The sequence below is a fragment of the Telopea speciosissima genome, chromosome 5 (genome assembly GCF_018873765.1).
Source record: "Telopea speciosissima isolate NSW1024214 ecotype Mountain lineage chromosome 5, Tspe_v1, whole genome shotgun sequence".
Lineage (NCBI taxonomy): Eukaryota > Viridiplantae > Streptophyta > Magnoliopsida > Proteales > Proteaceae > Telopea > Telopea speciosissima.
Window position 1 is genome coordinate 62294839 of NC_057920.1, and position 22559 is coordinate 62317397.

Sequence of the window (22559 nt, forward strand, 5' to 3'; positions counted from 1 at the left end):
TTTTTAAAATAAAACAATAGGAAGAAGAATGTTGCCTCGTCGCATGCCCGAATGAGATCAATGAGGGAATGGGTAGATGCATCGACCAAGGGTAGATTTTTCATTTTTTAAAGGGTTGGGACAGTTGTTTAGGGGGGGGGGAAGCTGTGTCTCGCGCAAGCATGCAACCAGATAAAGTTTTTTTTTCTCTAAAGGTCATTTTCATGCATGGGAGGACATCGGTGCCTGTTCCCCAATTGTCCCTTCGATCGTCTCGCCTATCGTCCCAGTGATCTCGCTCGTCCCTTCCTTGGGGTCGGTCCTCTCTCTTAGGATCACCATCTGCGTCGTCTCGACCCCGAGGATTGTCTTTTCTATCCTCCTTGATGTATCACCGGAGGTGCCCCTTTTGGATCACGTCCTCGGTCACTCTCTTCAGTTGTCGACAGTCTTCGATGTCATGACCGACATCCCGGTGGAACTTGTAATATTTCTTCTTGTTTCTGTCTTCGGGCTTTGAGAACATTGGTCTGGGCCGCTGCAGCAGGCCCTGATCATAGACCTCCATCAAGATCTTCGTCCTGGTGGTATTCACGGGCGTGTAGTCTGGGCTCTGGTCTTAGCCTGAGTATCGATCCGACGTTGGCTTATTGGTATCTTTCGTTTCTTCTTTCTCGCTCGTCCTCTTCTTCTCTGCCGCTTTGGGGTCAGCTGTCCTTCGAGCTTTCATGATGTCAATCATGTTGGCATACCGATAGCATCGGTCAAGCAGTTGGGCCATGGTAGAGACCGGTTCGAGGGGGAACGATTTCACCAGATCATGGTTGGTCACCCCATTGTGCAGGGCATTGAAAGCCATGTCATCATCTAGGTCATTAATCTCCAGGGTTATCCCGTTGAAACGGGTGAATGTAATCCGTATGGACTCATTAGGTCACTGTCGTACTGCCAACAAGTTCGCAGCCGTCTTCTTTTGTTTGACACTGCTTTGGAACCAACTAACAAAGGCATTGGCCAGTTCCATGAAACTTCTTATAGAGTTGGGCTTTAGCTTGGTGAACCAGAGCGCCGCTGGTCCTTTCATGGAGGTCGGGAAAGAGCTACATGACACGACATTAGATCCGCCGTATACTCTCATCATCATGTTGAAGTAGCTAATATGGTTGTTGAGGTCAGTTTTCCCATCATAAGCTTCAAAGGAAGGGAGTTTGAAACCCCGGAGAAGCTCGGCCCTCATGATCACGGTCGTGAAGGGGTGTTGGCCAGGCCTGAAATTTTCTTCTGGGGTGAACCCCTTTTCTAGGGCCTCCAACTTGCTGTTGATCTCCGTGACCTTACGATCAAGCTGGCTTTCCATGACCTGGTTTGCTATCGGCTCGACTCGTCCATTACACCCGTTTACCTCTTGTCGATTCTCTCGCCTGATTAACCTTTGGAGACTGGCGTGTGGGGTGCGTGAGTTCGAGTTCTTGGTATGGCTTTGTTCCGTCCTGCCATGGGTCTCCCAGGGGGTTGAGACTGATGGCTCCAACACACGAGAGGGGTTGACTCAGACACGTAGATCTCCAGTCCGAACAATCCCTGGAGGGGGAATGTTTCTTCGAGACAGGTCGAACGACCCGGCCCGGCTTCTAGTTCATGTCCTTCCCCCTCCCTTGGGGCTCTTTCTTCTCCTCACACCGTCCTTAGGAGGACCGGTGGCGGGGGTAACGCTCTTGCCACAGTGGGTGTTGCGTTGGCCGCCCTCGCTGCTTGTAATTCTTTGACTATATCCCTGAAGAAGGCGTTCTGCTGGAGTACTTGCTGGTGCAGGTCGTGGATCTGGCCCACTATGGTCGGCGCATCCGGGTTCATGCTTATCAGGATAAACCCCTCCGACAGCGATAGTGGGGGTGGAAGAGATCCCACACCCTGGGTGCCTTGAGCACGTTCTTGGACTGTGCTTAGGTCAGCTACCATCGTGAGTGATGGCTGGGGTCTCGTCGTCCTCGCTGCTGTCGCTGCTGGTGGCTGGGATCCAACTGGCGCAATTGCTGTAGCCAGTGGCCGAGATCCAGCCGTTGCCTAGCATGCGGTTTGCTTCTCAGCCTGTCTCCCGCCACGAGTGCTCTTTGTTGTCTGGAGGGCTACTGGGTTCTCCACAGGCTGGGGAATCTTGAGATTGGTGGGAACAACATTCTGTTCCCCGACCATCGTTCTCGATTGGCTTGTGGAGCTTTGGAAGCTTGCAATCGTCTTTCTCACAAACGACGCCAATTTGTTGCATCAAGAACTGGGCCAGAGCGACCTGATCCTGCAATACAGAATTAACAAGAGTTGGTCGGGCTGAGCCAGTGTCTCTACTCCGATGCCCAAGTCAGAACTCTTAGCAATTGATAATGATAGTTGAAATTAGATCATCGTGGAAGGAATTTACCTAGTTATTTATTGGCGATGAGTGAGGCAGAATCATGCCCTATAAGGAAAGGAGAGTCCTGGGCATTGATTGAGAGATTTTAGGAGTGATTCCAGGGGTATTATTGATCCCTCGATCCCTTTGCGCCTTATTAGGAGCTACGTGGGCGATAATCTCAGGCCACGGTAGTTCGTGGCAAGTTTTCTTTTAGCAGAGTGCAGTGCTTGGGTCGTCCCTCTCCCTCTACGGGGTGGTCCAAGTTTTAGGTCAAGTCGGCCCCCATGAGGGTTTGTCTAGCGACCCTTCGCTATCACCACGAGGTTTGGCCTTGTGAGCGTCCTTTGAGGTCTGGCGTGCACCCAGGCCTCGCTCTTTATGGATCTGGTCAGCTCACGCTTGCCCTACACGACCTCAACTCTTCCACAATACAAGTGTCGGTTTCTTATTGGCTGGCATTTCTAGACATATCAATCAACTTCGTTAATAGAGGAGTATAATGACCCTAGGATTCTATTCACCTCTTCACCATGCGATGAAAGAAAACTTCTCCCATACACATATGGGAACTCTTTATCAATCAAAAAGTAAGGAATAAGTGGAAGACTCCAACCTAGTCCCAACCCCTATACTAAAAGACTATAGTTATAAAGCTTCCCATTCAAGGCACAACTTTTGTAGAGAGCTCTTGGACAAGAAGAAGAATGAAGTCCCTTTTATAAGAAATCAAAGAAGGAAATGAAAGTCTTTATCCTCCACATGTAATCAAGCTTGAAGCCCAATGAAAGTAGCAAGGGTCAAGTTCTAGGGTTACTCCCATACTTACCCCCCTCTCCTATATATATATATATATATATATATATATATATATATATATATATATATATATATCTCGGGGTGAGAGAGAGAGGGAGAAATAGAATGGGTCCAAAGCCAAACAAACAAAGCACACTCTTGGCACCTTTAATGGTCCTCAATTAACCTATCAATAATGCATACTGTTTCTCTTTTTCCCTTTTGTTTTGGCTTTAATCACAATCACTGTCTTGGATTACAAATGTGTGGCATATAGCTATCGTGACTTTGGAGGATATTCAGCGTTAACTTTCTTATGTCAAAAAATATCGAATTCATTTCTTATCAACGACACAAAATTCGGAGTGTGAATGACTCGATGTAGATGTACCATACTTCATGGCAAGAAAGAACTACAGAAATTGGCCCTTCACTAACGGATAATACCCAGAATTAGAAAAGTTTGCATATTTAAGTGAAAAGTAATCCGGAGTGTGAACTCTGTTATTTAAGTTTAGGGGAAAAATTTCATACACGGTCGTGTAAACCATGTATGTGAGGGATTTTTCTCCTCTCTGGTTTCCCAATCCATAAGTTCATGTAAGTATCCTTTTACAATGTCAACAGCGGTTTTATTCTAATCCTACGATTAAAATTGATTTCTAAACTTAACCATGGCTCAAACCCAATCCTCTTCTCTCTCCTCTCACACTCCTCTCACACTCCTCTTCGGTGGTAACCTCTCTCTCTCTCTCTCTCTCTCTCTCTCTCTCTCTCTCTCTCTCTCTCCTGGAGCAGAAGAAGGGTAATAACAGTCGCCTCTTTTTGCTTATTTTCCGCTTCGCCGTTGCCGGCGTCATTTTGGGAAACTTCCATGGATTTAGAATTGGTGACAACAACCGATGTAGAAGTAGGAGAATCTCAACCCTGCCTGTCCACCTCCCCCTATTCTTCATTCTCCGTTAATGGGTGATTTCCTGGCTGTGATTTAGGGGAACTGATTTCACCACCATCACTCTCTTTCTCTTCATCGGTTTTCAGATCATCAATTCCTAACACTAATTGAATTAACGAACAAAGTGAAATCAATCCAATAAAACATTGACAGAAAAAAAAAACCCAAAAAACTAAATAGGAGAAACCATAAAAAGAGGAATGGTTGTTGGCGGCCTTTTCTTTCTTTATCTTATCTTGCTTTGTCTTCTTTGCACCTGATGGCATGATGAGGTATTATGGGTTAGTGTATGTGAAGATGATGGTGATGAATTGTTCTCCTTAACACTCTGTAAAAGGGCCCTGGAAACTATCTCGTTCTGTTGTATTTCTTTATTGGGTATCAATAGATTATAGATCTAGAAAAGCAATAAGAGGGAGACAGGCGAAGGGCGGGAGTTTAGAAGGAGAAACGGCAGAGAAGGAGAGATATAATGAAGTGGAAGTCGGCATAGACAAGCGAGTAGTGACTGAATCTTTTGCATCCAGTACACACACTGTTGGATGAAAAGAAGAGGTTACTATCTCTCATCTGACCATTAACTCTCGACTGAAGCTTTAAATTTCCATTCATCACTGTATTTGGATTTCATAAAAAGATCCAGCCTAGGCAGATAGTGGTGAGTTGCTTGAGATTTTTTATGGTGGAAAGGATGGTTCTTGTGAGATTTTTAGCAGGGGAGGGGAATGTTATTACCCTTCTTCTCCTCCGGCAAAGAGAGAAAGAGAAAGAGAGGGGAGAAGATAGGAGAGGTTACCGCCGAAGAGGGGTGTGAGAGGAGAGAGAAGAGGGTTGGATTTGAACCATAGTTAAGTTTAAAAATCAATTTGACCGTATGATTAAAACAAGACAGCTGTTGACATATAAGGAGATACTTACAAGAACTTATAGATTGGGAAAAGAAAATGGTAAGAGTTTCAAGGCATTAATTAATGGGTGGAGATAGGTGGAGATTTATGATTTTAGCAATTCTTTGTGAGAGATCCTCTCACATACACGGTTTACACGACCGTGTATAAAATCTTTTCCCTTCAAGTTTACAATGGTTTAGATAATCAAATCTAATAAAATAGCAAAACTATCTTAAAAATGATCCTCGAAAGACAAATAGGAACAAGGAAAAAATCTATTTCACCCACAAAATAACAATCAAACTGGCCATCAAATTGCACATTTTCATACGAAGAGGGTTTCCTAAAATGAAAATGCAAGAACAAATCTCGATATGATAATCAATGAGGAATTGGAAATTAAATGACAACATCCTTATAAAACCCACATGGTCTAAATAGGACAAAAAAATGTGAGTATCGATCCCACTATTTATTGTATAAGGAGGCTGCCTGGTTATAAAGAAATCGGTACAAGGTTTCATCAAATAAAATTTATCCAAAAAAGAAAATTGATAGCTAATGATTGTATGCTGTGGGTCTATCTTAGTAGATTCGTATTTGAAGATGCATTTTATTATGATTATTACGTATAGGAACTCTTTTATATAAGTATCCTATTTTTTATTTTATAAAAAAATCGTGCCTTTCTATAAAAAAAAAAAAAATTAGTCTGATTTGCCACTTCGTGGCCGACAGCGCCAATTCAGCAATGTCTGTTTGCTTTTTGATAATCAGTACAAAGCCGCCGTCCATCCGTTTCTCAACCTTTATTCTTTAATTTGAAAAGACAGTTGATTGCTTATAATAGTGTGATGTGGGATCGCCATTTTTCAGTGTACGGAATCGAAACGATTATCGGCAATATAGGAAATCAATATAATATCTATACGTACGGTATCATCCCAGATCGATTCGATCAAATAAAATTAACCAAATCAACATGGTATCGATATCACTGACTAGCAAAACCGATATCGGAAGATACGATACCGATACTTAAAATTATCTCCAATTTTGATAGATTCTTTACCATGAGCTTGACATGCATTAGTAGATTACAATTACCCAGTGGAACTCCTTTATATCAATCTCATCACTTTTACTTTATAGAAAGTTATGAAGATAATGATTGCATCACCCATCGTGAAGGGTGACCTCAGCACCCGATGTGCGAGAAAGAGAATTTCTGCAGAGTTGGTCTTTTATATGCGTCTTATCTTGGTGGCAGACAGCTCTTGACAAAGCATTGGATGACTATGCAAAAAAGCAGCTATTGTATAACGTTAATATTTTTTTTTGTTTTTTGGTTGAAGGCATGTTACACACGAAGATTTAAGATTACATAGATTTTGAATCCAACGAATGAAATTGAGCCAACAATGCTAATATGTATATCACAACTTTTTTGACCTAAGAAAAAATTCTGTTTTCTCTATTACTATCACTTTATCTTACCCTATGTTTACAGATCATGTATTTCCGATCATGTATTTTCATCAGTACTTTACAAGGTTAATAATACTCTTTCCATGCTAAATTGTTAATCCAAAAGGTCATATCTCTTAGTTGTGGAAATTTTCTCTTCACTCTAGGTGAAAAGAAACTGGTTACTATTCTTTTTATTTTTGCTAAATACAAAGCGTCTCTAATCTTAACATACGAAATTAATCTCCCCCAATTGATCTCAACCCAAGTAAGAGCTCCATGAGATTTTAATGGTCTAGAGAGCCTTTTGTCTAAACTAGAATCCCAAGTATAAAACTGCAAATTGCATGGATTGTGCTTCAAAGGCCAAATAAAACTTTTGAGTTGTAGAGGCTCAGATCTGTTTATGCAACCATATCCATGGGCCAAAATCAACACTTGGCTTACCCATATTAAAAATTCATCCATAATTATATCCAGCACAAAGATCAAGCGTAAGCATATCTGAGTGATCCATATTTCAAAAAACCAGTAAAGGATTAAGTTTCATTTCTTCATCCATGGATTTGACCCTTGGATTGGTACAATACGGAGTTCATGATGACATCCACTGTTCCTGGAGTTCGATCATGCCATCAAGTCACCCATGTTGAAGAGATTCATTCTTCACCCAAAGTAAAAGAAGGCTTTCACCTAAAAAATAAACATAGAAACGAGTGTTCAACAAACCAACGGTCACTAGAATATCTATTGGCCGAGGGGTTCAGATGGGTAGAAGAGGGTATCACACATAGGAGTGGGGGTATTATCAACTTCGTTAATAGAAGAGTATAATGACAAGCGTAGATCCTATCATTATACAAGTACCGTCCAAGGTCCTCCAAGGCCACTCACATGGAATCCACTCTTCCTGTGTGTCTCACAGTGGATTCCATGTGAGTGACCTTGGAGGGCATTGGACGGAACTTGTACAAGAACAGGATCCAGTCTCTATGATGAAAGAAAACTTATCCCATAAACATAAGGGAACTCTTTATCAATCACAAGTAAGGAAAAAGTGGAAGACTCTAACCCAGTCCCAACCCCTATACTAGAAGACTACAGCAATAAAGCTCTCCATTTAAGGCACAACTTTTGTAGGGAGCTCTTGGACAAGAACAACAATGAAGTTCTGAAGTCCCTTCTATAGGAAATCAAAGAAGGAAATGGAAGTCTTTGTCCTCCACATGTTATCAAGCTTGAAGCCCAGTGAAAGTAGAAAGGGTCCAGTTCTAAGGTTACTCCCATCCTTAACCCTCCCCCCTCTCAATGGAAGTCCACAATTTGAAAAAGAATTTTTTTTTAAAAAAATTACAGCAAAATTGTAGCCGTCTAGTAATGGAGGTAGTGATGTAGTGAACGTCATGGCTGTGAGAGAGAGAGGATTGATGCTTTTACATTTGTTCTACTTAAATGTGTTTCTTTTCATCAATTTTAAAATTTAACTAATTTTTAATATATTTATTTGCAAGGGCATCAACATGAATGGAATTTAATTTCAAAAGAGACGGAACGGTAATTTAGCACGCTTTTGTGTCTACATGCAGGTGCCGTGCAACCAGGCAGTGTTTTTTTCCCCTATTTTTAGACCATAATTTGAGTGGTCAAAACCATTAGGGGTGCTACAGCTAAAATGAATAAGTACTGAATCCAAACTGTCAAACGAACAAAACTTGAAACAGATAAATAACAGTATAATTCGAATCGATCAAACTGATTTTGGTGCTTCTAATGTAGAGGAGATATCAGATGAGTTCTTGAGCCAGTTGGATTAGCAGAAGGCCACCCAAACTGGTCTGACTTATGCTCTTTCTAGCTATTTACTTTTGTTTCCTTCTTCTGTAAACATGCCTTTATCTATATATGGGCTTCGAATTTTCCTTTTTAAGCAGCTTGCATTTTGAATAGAAGGAATTTTTCGGTTTGCTCTACTTGTGGATTCATGTATGTCGACATTAGCACCCCCCCCCCCCCCCAGTTTCCTACTGCGTCAGTTTCCTATTTGGGGTCACAAATGCAGGACTGAGCCCATCTTTGTAGGTCTCAGCTCAGACCGAGCCCGGCAAAAGCCCAAGCTTAGGGTGGGCTGGGCCAGATTGGGCACGAATTTTCTACATTGTCTTGCTTACAAACACAGATTTAAACTTGTCTTTTGCCTAAAGATTCAGCATTAAATATTATATTATTTTTTTTTATCTAAGAGATCACTAGATTAAGCTACACCTAATCCACAATGAATAGCCGATTTAATATAAATAACTTCACTTCAATATAAAATTATGCATAATAACCTAGAAACATTAAAACAAAACCATGTACACAACAACAAACATAGATATTCTAAATCAACGGCTAATTTCATATGTATATATTAGATCTTAACACAGAATAACACACATATTCTTAATTAATATATGTATATTCCTCTACTTAATACATCAAACTGTCCTACATACATGCATTTTTCTTTTATTTGGGGGGGGGGGGGGTTGTGGTTTAGGCGTATCCCGAAGACTTGACCCGAACCCCGGGCTTGCCCCACCTCAGGCCTATATTTTTGTGGCCGATCAAGCTTGGCCCAGAGATTAAAAATTGGGTACATACATTAATGTTTCTTATCGAAATTTAAAAATTTATCAGGGTTTAACAATTTGGACAAGTCTCTCTGATTTATCCAAATTTGCAACATTAGTTCCAACCACCTTACATCCCATGGTCACTCTTATAATTTTCTCATAATGAAAATTCACTTCTTAACAATTTTTTTTTTAATATATGAAATTTGCCTACTTGGATGGGAGATTCTCTATCATATGACACATTGTACCATCGAAGACTACACATAGAAGTGGTTATGAATAAAATTACGCATATCAAGTTCTTTAATTGTTGTGCCATTATGGACTCCTCATCTACTTGTCTTGTATTGCTTGACCAGTGAGATAGTGTGGTGTTTTCTCATATGTTCGCGACATGGTATGTTGTTGTAGATATTAATGTCTCAAAAAGTTGTGATATTTAATAAAGGGGTTTTCTTATTGACATCTCTCAAAGCATCAAATAATTTGTAATCTTAATTTTGGGAAGAGAACAATATCTAGCGCAGCCCCTGTGTCCAAACACAAAGCCATGGCAAGAAGACCGTTGCGTTTCCAGGGATTTTCCACTCTTTCATATGGGCATGACGGTCATTTTTTATTGTCCTGTGTCTGGGCACAGTGCCACGCGCCACACGCCACACGCGACTAGGTAGCGTTCTTTCTCCCCTTAATTTTCTACCCTCTTTGTTTAGTGTACTTTCTTTTGGGAGGAAAGTTTTTTTTAAGATCCACCATGCCATCTTAGGATCCACAAACCCCTATAGGGTTTTAGCATGTTCCCCAAAATACCCTCTCGATACTCTTCCATGTCCATCTGAAGTCTCGCACTGAATGGATTCCCATCCATCGTGGTTAAAAGAACACTCGGTCCTTTCTTTTTCATTGAGGGTAAAATATATCATTTCATGTGTATGAAAAAATGAAAAAAATTTGGCTGCAACCCATGATACTGCTGCCCCCAATCGTAGGCACAAACTTGGAATAATCCTTTCCCCATTGTGTTCCCAAATACCCTCTTAGGTTTAAGTATTTTCCAAAATACCCTTTTGAATTGCTTTTTCCTTGGCAGAACCTTATTTCACTTTCCTATCTTCTTTTTCCCATTCAAACCAACGACAGAAGCTCTTCTTCTCTTATCTTCTTTGGCTTTCTTTAGGTGGATTTGCTCGATTTCAGCTGAAATTTCTTCATAACCTTGCCACATCAAGGTTATTTTTGCATCTTCTTCTCCATTCAATTCATCTTTTGAAGAAGGTAATAGTTTTTGGAACCTTCACCAAAAAAAAAAAAAAAAAAAAGTTTTTGGAACCCAAAAAATCATTTATTTGTATTTTTTTGGTAAATACATGGGGGAATGCTTTCAATTTTTTTTTATTTTTTTATGTCAGTTACAATGACCTGATCTACAACTCTACCGAAGTGAAATTTTGTTTTGATAGTTGAACTTTTTTTTTAAAAAAAATTTCTGTTCATAAATGTCATTTTCCTACAACATTTATTTGAAATAAATGTCTTATATATGTTGGATGATGATGAATTGAAGAGGGACATCTTAACGTTTTATTTGGATTAAATGAATTATTCATGGTCCAAGTATTTTATAATTATATGAACATTATGATACCACTTTAGTGTATGTATCCTATCAGCGCGTATGCTAGTAAACTTGGATCAATAACCATAAGTACCATTTTCAGTGATTTTTGGGTGAATGTAATTCATGGATTGCGTTTAAAATGTGAAATGTAATTCATAGATTGTGTTTAAAATGTGAAAAATAGGCAACCTGCACAAAAATTAGAACTAAAAATCCTTGTTTTGGGTCGATCAGGTTTCGACTGAAACCTACCAAAACTGGGTTTTGGTCAGCTCGAAACCCGAGTTTCTTTTCCTTGCTCCCACGTAGACTATCACATCATAAAATAAAGAGAGATTCAAAAGAAAACAACAAGTACAAAAAATCTAAGCTAGCATTCCTAAACTTCCAGTCCCCACAGAATAAGAACATCTAGAAGAAAAAAGGATCAACAACTCCTTTGGCATCCAACTACACAATAAGCCTTGAAGTGCATAACTCATTAGCATGTCTTTCCTCTCACCTACACGAAAAAGAAACTTATTAGGACAAACATTGAAAACCTGGAATCTCCCCCTTTTTTCTTGTTAAAGTTAATATCAACAATAATACCAAAACAATTAACATCCGAATGGCTCTCACAACACATCATAATGTAGAAGAAATCACAAATGAGACAACTCTTTCTTAAGATCCAATAGGGTCATAGACTCATAGCCATAGCCCTTCTTATCTCACAAAATGGTGTAAAAGAAGTGGAGTGAATTATCAATACATGCTTTTTTAGAGTCAAGTTACTTTCTTACAATTTATTAACTAATAAATATTATAAAACAAGGTATGATAAAGAACACTCCTAAAACACGCAAACCAGAGACTTCATTTGGTTGCAAGGGAAATTAAAGGGAAGGGAAGTAAAAATTTCAAACCTAACTTCCCTTCCCTTTAATTTCCCTTGCAACCAAACCAAGCCAGAGATGAATATGGCTACATAAGCTTTTATTTTTCAATATAAAAATATGTGAAAAACCTGTAAAAATTCAATGTTAACACATGTATTCATACCAAAGGGATTAAGATTTATTCATTATAAAAGTTTTATTTTACCTTTTCATTTTGACAACGATCATCATCAGATGAACTATAACCAATCTCCATTTCAAGAGCTGCATTGATAGAACTTGTTGATAGTTCACCTACACTGTCCTCCTGATCATGTTGTAATGATGGTTGCTCATACAACATTGTCAAAGAATCAAGCTCTTTTGAAACTTCCTTCATTGTCGGCCTATCTTTCCTTTTATCCTTCAAGCAGTTTCTTGCAAGCTCAGCAACTAACATTAACTGTTCTCTGTTCCCATCATTTACAATTTGCTCATCAAGAATATGAAAAAGATTCCCATCTTTTACTGAAGATACAAAATATTTTGCTAAGGTTATATGATCCTCAGATTCATCTAATAAAACAACCTTTTTACCAGTCAAAAGCTCCGCTAGAAGAACTCCAAAACTATAAATATCACTTTTATCAGTTAGTTGATCTGTAGGAAAACATTCAAGGTCTAAGTACCCATGAGTCCCTTGAATTGCTTTCGTTTTTTGAGTTTCATCCAAAGGAACCAATCTTGAAGCTCCAAAATCAGATACTTTAGCTTTATAATTATCATCCAGTAGTATATTAGAAGACTTCACATCCCTATGTGTTGCGTCAAGAAATCATCGAGCGGTCCTGCGAGTGCCGTCACCTACAAGTGGACCAAGGGGTCAACAGAGAGAACTGGTGTGGTTCCGGCCTGGGGCTCTCCGATGCCAAACTTAGATCTCCTGAGCAAAATAGATGAATAGTGATTATTCAATATGAGTTTAGATGTCCCCTCTAAGGGTGGTGTACCTTTCCTTTTATAGTAGTGCATGACGGTGTGGAGAGTCCTAGTTTGATGGCGAGTGTGCCGTTGAGTGGATAGAGGACCTGGGTAACAAGGCTCTATCCTGATTGGCCATCTCCCCGCGGGAGGGAGTGTCCGGGTGGTATCAATATCCTTGGCGGATAGATACTCGCGTGTGGTGATAACGTCATTAGTGCTTGAATCCGTTTGGGTGACATGACCTCTAAGCGGTGGCCCAGAGTCCTGATGGTGGCATAAGTCTATAGTGACATGATTGGGTCATAGATGAGCGGGCTCGGTGTCCGTGTACCTCACGTCTGCGTCCACGATGCCGCACCTGGGTGTGAGGCCATTCCTGGGTGAGGCCGCTCCTGGGTGAGGCTGGCTCCTGGGTGTGAGGCCACGCCTGGGTGAGGCCGCGCCCGGGTGGGACCCCTGATTGGTTCTCCTTGGTTCTAGAGCGGGTCTCTTTGTGACACATGGCAGCCGCTGACTGGTTCAGTGAATCTTGGATGTATCATTTGCCCCCCACTCTCTTGAGATAGGATGTCCAAGAGAGTAGATGCCTTTATATAGTGAGGGGTCCGCTGCGAATGAACTTTCTTTGTGGGGCTTGCCTGTAAATCTGTTAGTGAGGTAGGAGAGGTTGGAGGTTCAAACCTTTCCTCCTACACTTTTTCTTCTTCTTTTTTGCTTTGTTTTTTCTAGATATATCACTTCTCATTTTTCCTCATCATTTCTCTTTCTTACTTTTTGTCTCCCACTTTTTGCTTTTCTTGAATTTCTCCTTTGCATTGGACTTTTGTCTTTTGTCCTCTTTTTGGTGCCCACCATGTGCTTGTCCTTGGGTCACCTAGACTAGTGTCAACTTTTTGGTTTTCTTTCCTTTGGTTTTGGGTCCCTGTACATGCCTTGTGCTCACTTAGTGCCTTGCTTACTTGGAGGGCTTGAGTGATGCTTGGCTTGAGTGCCTTGCATTTGGTGGTCTCTGTCACTTGATCGTGCCCGTGGTGTGGTCTCGTCGTCGTGTGTCTGCTCCCCCCATGCGATCGCCTTCCCCCTAAGGTAAGTTCAACCCCTTCTTTTTTTTTTTTGATGTAGGGCCGCGCCTAGGGTGGCCGCTCCAGGGGTGGCCGTACCTGCGGGTGTGGCCGCGCCTATGGGTGTGAGGCCACGTCCATGGGTGCGATGGACCCTCATGCTTCTCCACTCTCCTTCTTCTTGTCTGTGATGGATCTGCTGTTTATACTTTGCAGGTGGTCTTCATTTCATTTTTCTTGCTAGCTTTTTGTCTGGGAGATCGTTGCTCTAAGCAAGTAGCTAGTCTGCTTCATTATTTGTCCATGTCATCACCTAATGACTCTGATCCGACTGCGATTGTGGTTGGATCCCTTGAGGAGTCTTCTTCCCCCGCGGATACTTCTTCTTCTTTGCCTTCCCCTGTTGCTAGTGAAGGGGAGGAGGAGGTTTCTGGAGATTCCACCCCTAGTAGGGGTTGTAGGGCCTCTAGGGCTTCTATTTCTGTTGGTGACCCTAGGAGTAAGTTGGCTCCCATTCCTACCGTCTTGACTTCCTCAGACTTGGCAGTTCGCGTTCTGGAGAAGACCCCTAATTATGACTTCTCAAGGTTCCCTGAGGTCACTACGCTGCTACCTGAGACTGCTGTAGTGGCTTGTGTCTCTCCTGAGTATGATGTTGTGGTGACAGAGGAGGGTGTGATCTTACCAGAGGAGAGTGTTGCTTGTCCAGCTGAGGCTGATATGATGTCTCCTTCTGGATCAAAGGCTGCTCCTCCACTAGATGCCCCCTGATTTTATAGATGTTCTTTCTGGATGTTGACTTTTTGGATGATAACTTTTGGATTGTGATGCTTGCTTTTCTTTGATTACATTGTCTCTTGGTGGTTGATTGCGCATTGGTGCCCTATGACCCCTGATAGTCATGGGATTTTGGTAGTGACGTTGCGCCTTGGTGGTCATCAGACCTTGGTGGCTTAATGCCTTAGGCGTAGAGCCTCAGTGGTGGCATGATGCCTTAGGCATAAAGCCTCGGTGGTGGCATGACGCCTTAGGCATAAAGCCTCGGTGGTGGCATGACGCCTTAGGCATAGAGCCTCAGTGGTGGCATAATTCCTTAGGCATAAAGCCTCGATGGTGGCATGACGCCTTAGGCATGAAGCCTCAGTGGTGGCATGACGCCTTAGGCATGAAGCCTCAGTGGTGGCATAACGCCTTAGGCATAAACCCTCGATGGTGGCATAACGCTTTAGGCATGAAGCCTCAGTGGTGGCATAACGCCTTAAACATGAAGCCTCAGTGGTGGCATAACGCCTTAGGCATGAAGCCTCGATGGTGGCATGACGCCTTAGGCATAAAGCCTCGATGGTGGCATGACGCCTTAGGCATAAAACCTCAGTGGTGGTATGACGCCTTAGGCATAAAGCCTCAGTGGTGGCATGTTGCCTTAGGCATAAAGCCTCAGTGGTGACATGACGCCTTGGTGTAGTGGCAGTGATTCGATTGAGTGGTAGAAGAAGACAAGTATTCCTGAAACACCTCTTTATTTTGAATGAAAATTTTCAAATTGCCCTTGAAACAGTGATGTCGTCTACTACTATTGCTGCTGCTACTACTACTGTTACCACTACCACTACTGCTACTACTTGATTGCTACTATTGATGGAGCTGTTTGCTTCTACTGGTAATACTTCTTCAAGTGTTCTAAGTTCCAGGTACGGTCTACCTTCTTGCCCCCCGAAGTCTTCAAGTGGTAGGTCCCTGGACGTATCTGCTTGGAGACTATGTAGGGTCCTTCCCAGTTGGCTGACAGCTTCCCTGCCTTCTGTGGCTGTGATGCACTTGCCCTCCGTAGGACTAGATCTCCCTGGTGGAATAACCTTTCCTTGACCCTGGCATTATAGTACCTGGCAGTATGTTGTTGGTAGGCGACGTTCCTTAGTAGTGCTCTCTCACGGACTTCATCTATAAAGTCTAGGTTCACCCGTAATCCGTCGATATAGGTACGTTCGTTGAAGTGCAGAACCCTATGGGATATGACGCAGACCTCTACTGGCGCCAATGCTTCAGTGCCATATGCTAGGCAGAATGGGCTCTCTCCTGTGGGTGTCCGTGTTGTAGTTCGATGCACGCCCACGTAACGCTTGGTAGCTCTTCGACCCATTTCCCTTTGGCTCCCTCTAGCCTTTTCTTGACTCCATCCAGTAGTGTTCTGTTGGTGACCTCCACCAAACCATTGGCCTGTGGGTATGCTACCGATACAGGCCGATAGTCGATGTTGTAGCTGTGACAGAATGCCTGGAACTTGGGGTTATTGAATTGTTTGTCGTTATCTGAGACGAGGATCTTTGGTACCCCAAACCTGTAGATGACGTCGTCGCGGACGAACTTCTCCATCTCTGTCTCTGTTATCTTGGCCAATGGTTTAGCTTTAACCCACTTGGTGAAGTAGTCAATCGCGAAGACCAGGTACTTTCTGTTTCCCGGTGCTGCGGTGAAGTTGCCTAAGATGTCCAGTCCCCACATGGCAAAAGGTATGGGGTTGAGGATTGATGTCAGCTTGGTGGCGGGTAGATGGGGTACTGGGGCGAACAACTAACATTGCTCGCACTTCTTGGCATATTGGATGGCCTCCTCTTGCATTCGTGGCCAGTATAGTCCCTGGCGGAGGATTTTGTAGGCTAGGGCTCGTCCCCCCATGTGGCTTCCACATATCCCCTGATGGACTTCTGCTAGGGCGTACTCTGCCCCCTTGGGTCCTAGGCACCGGAGTAGTGGTGTTGTTGCCCCCTGCTTATACAGTATCCCGTCTAGGACGGTGTATTTTGCAGCTCTCATCCTGATCTTCCTTGCCTCGGCCTTGTCTTCTGGTAAGACGTCGTTCTGGAGGTAGTTGAGTAGAGGGTCCATCCAGCTAGGTCCCTCCTCCATTTCGTTAACCTACTTTTCCTTATACGTTGGCTCATGCAGGATCTCAACATAGACTGCACTAGCCAAATTTCAGAGTTCCTCATTGGCTAGCCTGGATAGGGCGTCGACGGTGGCATTCTCTTCCATGGGAACTCGAACCTTCTCGAACTTCACGAAACCCTCGATCAATGCTTGAGCACGTGCTAGGTATGATGCCATCCTATCATCTTTCGCCTCGTACTCTCCATTCACCTGATTCACCACAAGCTGGGAGTTGCTCCGGGTGGATAGGTGTGTGACTGGGATGGCTCTGGCCACCCGGAGCCTAGCTAGTAGTGCTTTGTATTCTGCTTCATTATTGGATGCTTGGAAGGTGAATCGGAGAGCATAATAGACACGGAATCCTTCGGGGATTGTTAATATGAGGCCAGCGCTGCTTCCCGTCGCGTTACTCGACCCATCCACGAACATGTCCCACGATCCGTGATCCTTCTCCTTGGGCTCCCCTATCTCTGGTTCGATCTTAGATAGGGTACACTCTGCAATAAAATCTGCAAGAGCCTGGCCTTTGATGGATGTCCTTGGTTGGAACTGATGTCATGCTCACTTAACTCCACTGCCCATGCTATTAATCGTCCGGAGACGTCTGGCTTGTGGAGTATCTTCTTTAGAGGTAGGTCTGTGAGGACCGTGATGGTATGGGCTTAGAAGTATGGTCGTAGCTTCCTAGCTGCGATTACCAATGCATAGGCTACCTTCTCTATCCTAGTGTACCTGGTCTCTGCATCGATCAGAACATGGCTGACATAGTAGATAGGCCTCTAGACTTTGTCTTCTTCCTTCAGCAGTACTGCACTGACTGCGACAGGGGTAGCGGCCAAGTAGAGCTGCAACTCTTCGTTAGGTTCTGGTCACCCAAGCAGTGGTGGGCTCTCTAGGTACTCCTTCAATTCTTTGAACGCCTTCTGGCACTCTCCTGTCCATGTGAAATCTTTAGGGCTTCGGAGGTTCTTCAATGTTTTGAATAATGGTAAGCACTTATCACCTGATCGTGACACGAACCTGGAAAGGGCGGCGACCCTTCCATTCAACCTCTGCACTTCCCTGACCGTTCGAGGAGGTGCCATCTCTTGGATGGCCTTGATCTTGGATGGGTTAGCTTCTATTCCGCGTACTGAGACCATGAACCCCAGGAATTTTCCTAACGTTACACCGAAGGCGCACTTTGCAGGGTTTAGCTTCATCTAGTTCCTCCTCAGTACTGTGAGTGCTTCCTCTAAGTCGGCCAGGTGTTGGTTGGCGTGGATGCTTTTCACGAGCATGTCATCTACATATACCTCCATGTTACGCCCGATCTGCTCCTCGAACATCTTGTTGACCATCCTCTGATAGGTGGCCCCTGCATCTTCAACCCGAACGGCATGACGTTGTAGCTGTAGTTCTCTTTGTCCGTCCGAAATGCGATGTAGGACTCATCACCCTCATGCATGAGGATCTGGTTGTACCCGGAGTAAGCATCCATGAAACTCAGCATCTCATGGCCGGCAGTGGCGTCGATTAATAGGTCGATCCTGGGCAGTGGGTACTCATCTTTTGGGCATGCCTTGTTCAGGTCGGTGTAGTCGACACACATCCTCCACTTCCCACTTGGCTTTGGTACCATGACCTCGTTTGTGAGCCAGGTTGGGAACTTCTCCTTTCTGATAAACCCTGACTGGCTTAACTTCTCGACCTCTTCTTTGATTGCTGCTTGTCGATCGAGGGCGAAGTTACGCCGCTTCTGTTGAATGGGCTTCCTGGTTGGGTTGACATGTAGTCGGTGCTCTGCTATGGAACGTGGTATTCCCGGCATGTCGGAGGTCGACCATGCAAAGACATCCATGTTCGCTTGGAGGAGGTGTCCAAGCCCTTCTTTCTATTCCTTGCTTAGTAGCGAGCCAACCTGTACGACCTTGGAGGGGTCGTCCCGACTGAGGGGCCATGGGATGAGGTTTTCCACTGGTCTTCCTCTTCTCTCTATCAGTTCATCTCTCTGGTCACTGACCAAGTTCTCTAGGTAGAGTGCCATTCCATGGGTGTTACCATTGTTCTTTTTCATGAAGGTGGCGTAGCACTCCCTTGCTTTCTTCTAATCTCCTCGGACTTCGCCAACCCCATTCTTGGTGGGGAACTTCATCTTCAGGTGAAGTGGCGATATGACTCCTCTAAGGACTGTCAGAGATGGTCGCCCTAGGAGGCCGTTGAAGGACACCACGAACTTGACAACCATGAAATTCACAATGCTAGTCACTTGTCGAGGGTGTACCCCGAAGGTGACGGGTAGTTCTATGGTACCTCTGATGGAGGCGGTGGCACCTGAGAATCCATAGAGGTAAGTGGGCTCTGGTTTGAGCTGATCGTCCCCGAACCCGAACTGTCGATAGGCGTCCAAGGAGAGTACGTCAACAGACGCCCCTGTGTTTATCAGTACCATGTGTACAGGTCGGTTGGCTACCTCCACCTGTTGTAGACACCACATTTTGACACCTTGGAAGTATGTCTTGGCAATGATGGTTAAGGACATAACTCGTGTGGTGACTGAATGGCAAGAATTACCAAATTACCCCTACCCCACTTTTTATAACCAAACTGTCCCAAATAGAGCCTAAACCCTTAACATAGCCGTATTTAACCATTTTAAGTTCACATTTGAAGTTTCACCCAAATCCAACACCTGTCATGAAAATGACCGTTTTGCCCCTGGCATGGTTCTCGGTATCTGGACCACCTGATTTAGTCCGAAATACTTTGGATGACCTCATTTGGTCATATTAAGTTTTCACGTAAAGTTTCGGCCAAATCGGGTAACTTTTGTGAAAATGACCGTTTTGCCCCTAGCACGGTTCTCGGTATCTAGACCACCCAATTTAGTCCGAAATACTTTGGATGACCTCATTTGATCATATTAAGTTTTCATGTAAAGTTTTGGCCAAATCGGGTAGCTTTTGTGAAAATGACCGTTTTGCCCCTGGTATGGTTCTTGGTACCCGAGCCACCCGATGTGACCTGAAATCATTTGGATAACTTTATTTGGTCATATTGTGCTTACACGTAAAATCTCATGTAATTTTGGTATCATTTGGACCTTGATTGGTGTGAAACACCATTTATGTGCTTTCCTCGATATCCGTGCCATTTTTAGGCAAAATCCTACCATATCTGTCACATGGATGAAAAGTACGGGTTGAGACCTTCGCGGCAATATGTGGCGCGTCAAAATCAGCCACACGGATTGGAAGATATCAATATTTGAATGTGGACCTTTAAAATGGAATCTTTAAGAAAGAGAGAAAAATAAAATAAAGAGTTGACCGACCCGAGTCAGACCGGATTGACCAGACCGGGCCAACCCGGCTTGACCCAACCCACCTGAACTGTAAGCAGGGGACAAAGCCCCACCATTTAGGTTGAGCCACACAAGGCCCATCACCCATGCCCACCTGCCCAGCAGGCCTAGGCACACGCAAGCCTAGGCTGCACAACAAGCCTAGGCACATGCAAATATTGAAAAGACATTCCTGCTCCCTTGATTTGAAGAGAAGACATAGATACATGGGAGTGTTGGCATAGGCCACACTCCCACACAGAAAACTACTTCCCATAAAAAATATATTTTGCTTATAAAAGATCTTGCTTAAACAATTTCATAGGCACCTACCCTCTGAATGTGTCAGAGTCCTCTAAAGAGGGACTTGGCTCCTATCCAGTCGTGGCGAGAGCTGGACGGTCCTATGTTTGAAAACCACCCCAAAAACAGGGGGGGGGTAGTCATTTCACTTGTGGGGCCCAAGTGGTACCCACCTGTGAAATGACCACCCCACCCCTATTTTTGCTGTTGTTTAGTGAGGCTTGACGATCCAGCTCCCGCCATGGTTGGATACGATCCTTTTCCTCTCAAGTGACAAGAGATAGTGAGAGAAAATAGACATAAGAGGGTGTTAGGGATTTTGATATAGCTCATCCTTAAAAGCTAGTCGCTAAGGAGACTAGGTGAGGGTGCTCAAGTACCTATAAGTCTAGATGGTGTCCTTTATTGGTACTTGGGCACCATCTCCTCCTTAACGATTAGCTTTTAAGGATGAGTGCTATCTAAATCCCTAACAAAAGGCAATATAGGATGGCTGAGGCATACTCCTCCAATTCGGCTCTCTCACTGGACCTCTCCATTCTTTGCTCAATAGAAAATAAATATGATTTATCTGACATCCGAATGAATTGTGACATCTCGAATTTATGTTAAAATGACATTAGTGGTGATGATACCTGCAATAATGCTTATGGGCGGATGAATTTTTGGAATTTTGGCACAACCAGTCCCATTTACCCACCCATCGCCTTCGTAACCTTGTGGACAAGAGCAATTATAACTTCCTTGGGTGTTAGTACAAATACTACTGTGGTGGCAAGAATTGTTGTTTTCCTCCTCACATTCGTCAATGTCTTCGTCAATCCAGCACCAAGTTTTTAAGGGAAGTCAGGGAAAATTTTGTGTAATATGATCGATCCATGTCAATATATATTGTATTGCTATCATATCAGTTTTGCAGGTGACCAATAACTAATTTGACACCGTGCACTAGAACCATGATTACAACACCTATTTTAAACGAAAAACCTGTTCTCTTTTCTAGAGCATTTATCGCCGATTCGTAGGCCTACGGACCAAATAATACTCTCACGAGTATTTTACAAGGCCAATACTCTTCTCATGTTAATCCAAATGTCAGATCTCATAGACATAGAGATTCCTTATTCACTCTAGGTGAAAAGAAACTTGGTCCTAGTCTTTTCTTTGCCAAAAACATCTCAGACCCTAACATACAAAATAATCTCGATCATTCGATCTCAACCCAAGTAAACTGTCCATGGAATTTTAATGGTCCTTTTGTCTAAAATAGAATCCCAAGTATCAAAATGCAAATCGCATGCATTGTGTTTTAGAAAATCAAGATTAGAATTTGTTCATGCTCTTGTGTACAAAGGCCAAATAAAACTTGGGAGTTGTAGAAACCCAAATCTGTTTATGCTACCATATCCATGAGCCAATATCCACACACTTGGATGACCCATATTAAAAATCCATCCGAGGATCTTGCACAATTTCAAGTTTATTTAGGTGATCCCTTAAGACAAAACAATGATTTTGATTTCTTCATCTAAGAGATTTGACCTTTTGATTGGACTAGCAAAGGGTATTTTTGACTTTGTATAAGAAGGGTCAGAGTTATTAGAATGGAGATTAAGAAGAATAAAAAAGTAAGAAAGTTGTGACTATGTCAACAAAAATACATAGAGAAAATATTGGAGTGTTTTGGCACAATGAAAGAGGTCAAACCTGTAAGTACTTCTATTGCATCTCATTTTAGGGAGAAAGTTCTCTGTGTCGGGGGTGCAGGCTGCACCCAGACACATGGGGGTGGGTGCAATAACCACCCTGCCCCCTGAGTGGCAGGCCCATGTGTTTGGGCACAGCCTGTGCTGCGACACAGAGAACATGAGCCCCTCATTTTTAACACTGGATTCACTAAATAGCATTCCTTCTATGATAAATATTTTTTCTATTTTTTCTCATTCAGAAAAGTTTCCATTACCAATTAAAAGAAAATAACTACAATTGAACACAAAAGTCAAACAACCAAGGAAGAAAAACCAATGAAAACCCCACCAAGACCTAAGCCAAAGCTTCCAAATTATTATTAATTCTCACACATTGACTATCACATAATAAAATAAAGATAGAGTGGAAAAAAAAAACGGATAATTTTATAAAATCTAAGCCAACATTCTTAAACTTCCAATCCACAGAAAAAGAACATCTAGAAGAAAAAAAAAACACAACTCTTTTAGCATCCAAGCATAGGATAGGCCTTGAAGTGGTTAAGTACTCACTAGTATGTCTTTCCTCTCACCTGCACCAAAAAGAACTTATTATTAGGATAAAAATTGAAAACCTCCCATTATTTCTTCTTAAATTTAACATCAACAATAATAAGAAAACAAAAAAAAAAAAGAAAA

The 22559-nt window shown here is 42.8% G+C and overlaps 1 pseudogene; it reads right to left on the reverse strand.

The window, feature by feature from the left end:
- Positions 1 to 2062: 2062 nt before the first annotated feature.
- Positions 2063 to 22559, reverse strand: part of LOC122663222 — a 52682-nt pseudogene continuing 32185 nt past the window's right edge.